This window comes from Myotis nattereri (genome assembly GCF_964212035.1).
Source record: "Myotis nattereri genome assembly, chromosome: 3".
NCBI classification, from domain to species: Eukaryota; Metazoa; Chordata; class Mammalia; order Chiroptera; family Vespertilionidae; genus Myotis; species Myotis nattereri.
The window spans coordinates 123,555,355-123,562,231 of NC_138077.1; the positions used below are offsets into that span (position 1 = coordinate 123,555,355).

Genomic DNA, 6,877 nt, shown 5'->3' on the forward strand with positions numbered 1-6,877 from the left:
CTGTTACTTTTCCAAATTTGCATGCCTTATGTGACATCCCTAAATCTTACTAGTAATGTTGTGAGGGTAAGGAAAATAACTGCAAAATCATTTTGCATTATGCCCGGCACACAGTAGGTCCTTTGTAAATGGTTGTTTTCATCTGCCCTACAAAGTGCTATTAAACATGCCTGGAGGCTTCCTTCCCAGAAGCTTCTGCCTGCTGCCTCCGCTCTGGGTACCAGGCTCTGCATCACGCTGCCATGATGGGCCACCATCCTGTGCTTGTGCTTAGTCAGAACATAAAGCGTGAATCTGGAAGAAAAGTTCAATCTGGAAACATCAATGCCTCCAAGACTATTGCAGATATCATCCAAACATGTTTGGGACCCAAGTCTGTGATAAAGATGCTTTTGGACACAATGGAGGCATTGTGATGACTAATGATGGCAATGCAATTCTTCAAGAGATCCAAGTTCAGCATCCAGCAGCCAAGTCCATGATTGAAATTAGCCGGACAGGATGAAGAGGTTGGAATGGGACTGCATCAGTAATTATTCTTGCGGGGGAGATGCTCTTGGTGGCTGAGCGCTTCCTAGAGCAGCAGATGCACCCAATGGTGGCTGGTGATCAGTGTTTATCGAAAGGCACTGGATGATATGATCAACACCCTAAAGAAAATCAGTACTCCCAACGACACCAATAACCGAGATATGATGCTGAACAGTATCAACAGCTCCATTATTACCAAAGCAATCCGTCCATGGTCCCCTTTGGCTTGTAGCATTGCCCTGAATGCTGTCAAAACTGCACAGTTTGAGGAGAATAGCCAGAAGGAGATTGATATCAAGAAATATGCAAAGGTGGAAAAGATACCTGGGGGTATTATTGAAGACTGGTGTGTTTTATGTGGAGTCATGATTAACAAAGATGTGACCCATTCACAAATGCGGCACTATATCAAGAACACTCGCGTTGTGCTGCTGGATTCTTCTCTGGAATACAAGAAAGGAGAAAGCCAGACTGACATTGAGATCATGCGAGAGGAAGACTTCACCTGAATCCTCCAAATGGAAGAAGAATACATCCAGAAGGTCTGTGAGGACATTATCCATATGAAGCCCAATGTGGTCATCACTGAAAAGAGTATCTCAGATTTAGCTCAGCACTACCTCATGCAGGCCAATATCACAGCCATCCTCAGAGTCCAGAAGGCAGACAATAATCACATCGCTTGAGCCTGTGGGGCCCAGATAGTCAGCCGACCAGAAGAACTGAGAGAAGATGATGTTGGAATAGGATCAAGACTGTTGGAAATCAAGAAAATTGGAGATGAGTACTTTACATTTATCACTGAGTGTAAAGACCCCAAGGCTTGTACCTTTCTCCTCCGGGAGATGACTGTGGCCCATACCTTGACAGAAAAATCCAAGGGCATGACTGGTGTGGAGCAATGACAATACAGGGCTGTTACCCAGGCCCTGGAGGTCATCCCTTGTACCCTTATCCAGAACTGTGGAGCCAGTACCATTCGTCTACTTAACTCCCTTCGGGCCAAGCATACCCAGGCGAACTGTGAGACCTGGGGTGTACATGGTGAAACAGGTACTTTGGTGGACATGAAAGAACTGGGCATCTGGGAGCCATTGGCTATAAAACTGCAAACATATAAGACAGCAATGGAGACTGCAGTTCTGCTGCTGCAGATTAAGGACATTGTCTCAGGCCACCAAAAGAAGGGTGATGACCACGGCCAGCAATGCGGGGCTCCTGATGTTGGCCAGGAGTGAGTGGTGGGCAAGGCGATCTCAACACACAGGTCCAACAGTCTCCCCTTTGCCTGAGCCAGATGTCCAGGGATACTGTGGATGTCTTTGTTTGGAAAGGATCAGGTTGAAGGGCAGCCCCAGTCCCTTTCTGTCTCAGCTCAGTTTGCAAAAGGCACTGACATGTAATTCTTCACTATTGTAAGCTTTCCATTTAGTTTGCTTCCGGTATTAATTCTAAGTCATTTGAAAACAAACACACACAAAAACATGCTTGTCTCAGCTTTATGTGAAGTCTATAGAATTTTGAAAGGAAAATTATTACTAATTACCTAAGGCTGTTGTAGACTGGAGGGAAATTTTGTTTCAAGCTTATCATCTTGTATAGTCAAAAAAGAAAACCTAAAATAGGTTTTTTGACTTCTGGTGCCACTTCCTTCTTGAACCCAGGACAGGAGACTGTGGGTGTGAAGCTGAAGTGGCATTCTTGTCATCGTGCCTGTGGCTGGCCTGGAGTCCGCGGACAGTCCCTTCTCTGGCTGTGGGTGGCCGGCGCTGATGTCACCCAAGAAGCTCACTTCCTTTATCCAGTTTTCCTCTTTACGTGTTTGCTGAATCACTTGAGGGGGAATATTTTTGCCAAAAACCCAGAGGAAGCAGCACCTATTTTTGCAAACGTGGTGTCTTAAGGCCTGGGAATAGCCTTCCCACATTGTCTTCATTTTGAGGAAGTGGAGACCATCTATCTCATGATGTCTGTAACATCCAACATCAGCATTTACTGGACACCTACTGTATACCAGGCTATGAGGACCCTTAGTGTCTAGGTGGGAATTACTTGAGCATCTAACTCACTCAGTGGAGGGCCCACACTGCAATTTGCAGGTGACTATCAGGGGCACTTTTCTAAGTAACCAGCAGTTTGGCATAAGGCATGACTAAATCTTAGCTGTCATTTGAAAGTTTCATGATGCACTTTCAGGAGAATAAATGAACAAATGTTGACTACCTGTTAACCACTGGTGGACACTTAGCCTTTTTGTCTTTGCCCACCACGCAAAGTCCTGGGTTTGAGATCCTCTGACACGTAAGAAGCCATCTTGCACAAAACAAAAACGAAGGGGACATCTGTAATACTTTCAACAATAAAGATAGACTTTTTAATAAAGAAGCCATCTTGCTTCCAAACACAGAGGAAATTGTTGGCTCAGACCTGATATCTACTGTCTGAAAGAAGACTTGGGCATCTAACAAAATCCATCTTTGTGTTGAAAGGCCAAAGCCCTCATGGATGCATTTGGTACACAACAGTGGAAGGGCCAAGGCTTCTGGTCACTGCCTGTGGAAAAACCCATAACCAGGGCACGCCTTCCTGAAGTTTCCCTGATTACCATAGAGGAAGTACATTCCTTCTGGAAACAGGAAAAAGAAGACAGGCATGTGGAGATGGCAAAGGATAGTCAGCATATTTAAGTGTCAGGTGTTATGGAGGTAGTTCCTAAGATTATCTCATTTAATCCTGCCCAAAATTCTATAAAATAGTTTGTATTTCCCAAATAGAGAGCCTGAGGCTCAGAGAGGTTGAGTAATTGAACGAAGATTCTAATTAAGGTGGCCCTGTGCTGCCTGGAATTCAGTTTGAAGAACATCTGATGAATTAGGCAATTACGCAATCGTATGATATTACAATCCATAACTTTTCTAAAAGCTAAAGCTCTACCCTTAGTAACAGCAATCATCTGTCTTCGGGCCTTGGGGTGATGGATTAAGAAGCCTTGGGTGGGTCTACCCTCTACCAGCTGGGTGGCCTTGGATGAACCACTGCCAATCATCATAGACAACAGTTTCCTCAGCCCCCAAATGGGAATAACAGTGATGGTAAAGTAAAAATAGTAATAATAAAGAGCACGAGAGCCCTGAACGGTGTGGCTCAGTTGGTTGAGCGAGGTGCACAGAGAGGTCGCCCGTCCAATGCCCGGTCAGGGCACATGACAGGGTTGTGGGCTTAATTCCCAGTAGGGGGCATGCAGGAGGCAGCTTATCGATGTTTCTCTCCTCCCTCTCCTTTCCTCTCTCTCTCAGAATCAATAAAAACATATATTTTAAAAAGAGCACTAGAACAGGAGGAGTAAAAGTTTAGATCGCACAGTTTGAATTCAGGGTCTACCACTTACAAGTTATGGGATTTGGGGGAAGTTAAAGTCTGTGGGCTTCAATGTCCTCATCTGACAAACAGGAAACACAATAGTACCTCCTCAGAATATTGTGGCAAGGATTAAATTAATGGAAGACTATATACAGGGAAATATTTGGCACAGTGATTAGAAGGTTGTAAGAACTTAATAAAAGTTAGCTACTGTTATTACCACACTGACTGAGTCACACGACTGTTGCCACTCTTGAAACTTTAAGCAATAACATGTGTGGAAGGTGTTTTGTAAACTGTAAAGTTTACTCTGTTGTGTTACATATCATTAGCGACGACACCAGTTGTGGTTGGAGTAGTGTGTATTGTTAATGTCTTCTTTGCAGTTATGCACTAAGGAAGGCCAAATGAGTTAGCTACTTCTTACCCTGGAATACAGAGATTTGAACCAAGTATCCCTGGATAGCAGGAGCAAAATTTACACCAAATTCCCTCAAAGTGGCCACCACAAGTGAGATAAACATTTAAGGAAGAAAACATTAGATGCTACCACAATACAGTTGATCTCCCCCAGCCAGTCCTGGTACCACCAAGCACGTATTCCCATGCCAAAGATTCATTCTAATCATTTCATTTGGAACCATGAGGCACCGAAACAGCCTGGACATCAGGAGAGAGCAACCAGAGTGGAGGGTGTGTATATGTGTGTGTGTGTGTGTGTGTGTGTGTGTGTGTATGAGTGACACCACACAAGCTCACCGCTGTCCCCACTGAAAAGATGTCGGTGTGCCCAGCTCTTCAAAAGCAGATTGAAATCCTTTGCAAAGAAATGAAGAGAGTTGATAAAGCAGGCCGGTCCCTTCCCAGACGAGGTATGGCAAGCTGTGGCCAATGTGCTGACACTTCCTGCTCCCATTCCCGTGGCAGACATCACTAATTGCTGATATCATTCTTTCCTGCTGAGCCCAGACAGAACTTCAGAATCCTTCCCAACAGAGCCAATGGGCAGATGATGCTGGAAGACTGGAGTTTTCATGCAGGGGGAAAGCCAATGGCAATCCCACTGCATAGGATCAGCCTGGTAGCCCTCCAACATTTCCAAGGATGGTGGCAATGATAGGCCTGGCTGGTTGTCTACCCAGCGGCTATTCCCCTGTTCTCCTTTTTTCTTGGTAGAATCTACATTGCACTACAAAGGCTAAAAATGTCAAGAACTCAGGTTCCCAGTCTCCTCTGTAGCAAGGACATGAGTGTATGTCCCAATCTTGGCCAATGAGACACCAGGGGATCTTCTTATATAGCTTCTCATGAGCGTTTTTCTCTCTGATAAAGAGAAATGCCACTTGTTATTCTTGGGACTTGCTTGTGTGAAGATGTGATGTCTAGGATTGTGGCCATCATCTCATAACCATAATGAGCTAAGCCTAAAGATGAAAATCAGGGCTCTGTGGATGGTGGAGCAGAAAGATGGAAAGCACTTGGCTTTACTAGCATTCTTGTGGCTGCTTTTACCAAATTTGACACCACTTGCTTCTGGATTTCTCATGGTTTGAGAAAATAAGTTTCTCAAAGTTTAAACCACCTTCAGTTGGATATGCGCTACTATTGTAGCCAAAAGTATTCTTATTGCTCTGAACCCTTTCCTGTTGTTTTTGTCATCCCCTACCTTACATGGCAGAGCTCATCTCTCAGCACAAGAACTGATTATGCCAATTTCTCACTTTCCCAGCTTCCTGCACAGTTTAGAATGGGTCTGTCACCTGGGCTCCACCGGTCGCACGCACTCACGGCAAACCTCGAGTCAAAGCCAGTGGTGTGAAGAAAGAGCGACGGTGCAGAATCCATGCTGGTGAAGGAGGCAGCATGGGGCACTGTGTGCCCGGCGTCAGGAGTGGCCCTGCTGTGGTGTTATTTGGATTGAATGGGGCAAGGAGTTCCTTCCAAGCCTGGGTCTCCATCCTTCCAAGAGGGCTCTGAGCTAGTTAATAACTTTGTAATCAATTCCCATTTTGCTTAAACTGGCAAAACTGGCTTCTGTTGCTTAAAAAAATACTGACTGCTACAATAACCCACATCAGTGGTGACCATGGGTGGCACTGTCTGAAAGAAGCCCCTTGTTAGCAACCTGCCCATCCACCACCTATTTTGATCATATAAACAGACATCTCTAAACACTACTGTGTAAAAAATCAAAACATTTTTTCTTTATATATTTGAAATTCCAATGGTGAGGGAGGTATACAGTTTAATTAAATCATTAAAATCATCCCCCAAAACCACACATGAAGTAATATTTTCTACTTTCTGAAAGGAAACAAGAGCTTAGCTCTTATCTGCCTTGTGGTTGCTCAAAATGTTCATGGTGACCCATTTACCATAGTGGGAGCTTCCCCTCCAAAACCCAGTGGAGGGGCAGCAGCTCAGAACCCTCCCAGCAGACAGGTGACTCTTTTCTGCTCTCTCAGACACCAATTCATTGTCCCTCCACGTATTGCTGCCTCTTTCCTTTGCACAACCCTATGCCATGGAGGTTCCTGAGACCTCGGTGTGGGGCAAGCTGAGTAGGTTTTGGTAGCAGCTGTTTCTCTCCTGACACTATTTTGAGTCCTGTGATAGATGAGGCTCTGATTCAAGCCTGAAGCCACAGGCAAAAGTGCTGGGAGAGCCAAGAGCAGAACTGAGCCTCCCCTTGTTCAGGTTCTTATACTACTTGGGCCTTGATGGTAGACCAGATATCTGACACTGACCCTTTAACTGTTTTGTGGTCTCTAGATTGAAATTACTGCCACAGGCTTACTTGCCTCAAATCTTAACTTCCTGTTACTCTCCTCATCTCCAACCTCTTTCTTCTTCAGTTAATGAATAATAACAAAAATAATAATAGCCAGTTTTATTAAGTACGTATGATTGCCCTTGCTACATGCTAGATGCATTATATACATGATTTAAGTTAATCCTCATCTCTTTTGCAAGTATTTTTATGGCC

General features: G+C 44.6%; 1 pseudogene across 1 annotated transcript; it reads left to right on the forward strand.

Moving 5' to 3' along the window:
- The first annotated feature begins 242 nt into the window (after positions 1-242).
- On the forward strand, positions 243-1,769 carry LOC308517408 (T-complex protein 1 subunit gamma-like; annotated as a pseudogene). Its single transcript has one exon. The product of its transcript is annotated as a T-complex protein 1 subunit gamma-like (transcript).
- Positions 1,770-6,877: the final 5,108 nt, after the last annotated feature.